This window comes from Arachis duranensis, chromosome 1, assembly GCF_000817695.3.
Source record: "Arachis duranensis cultivar V14167 chromosome 1, aradu.V14167.gnm2.J7QH, whole genome shotgun sequence".
NCBI lineage: Eukaryota > Viridiplantae > Streptophyta > Magnoliopsida > Fabales > Fabaceae > Arachis > Arachis duranensis.
In genome coordinates this window covers 7,979,194-7,979,435 of record NC_029772.3, presented here as the reverse complement: position 1 = coordinate 7,979,435, position 242 = coordinate 7,979,194, and positions in this window count along the sequence as shown.

Below are 242 nucleotides of genomic sequence, written 5' to 3'. Positions count from 1 at the left end.
AAATTATTTATTAGTACTTATTAAAAAATTATTCTTTTAATTATTTTGTCAAATTAATTCTATGTTTTGAGGGTTTTTAAGTATATTTTTGCTTCGATTAATATTGAAGAAATATGAGATTGTTTAACAATTAGATATATTTTAGCATCTATAGTAGATGCTAAAATATAATTTTTTTTTCTAACCCCTCTCATGAAATAATATGGATGGATGTGTCATAACAAATTTCAGCTTAAAGCCTA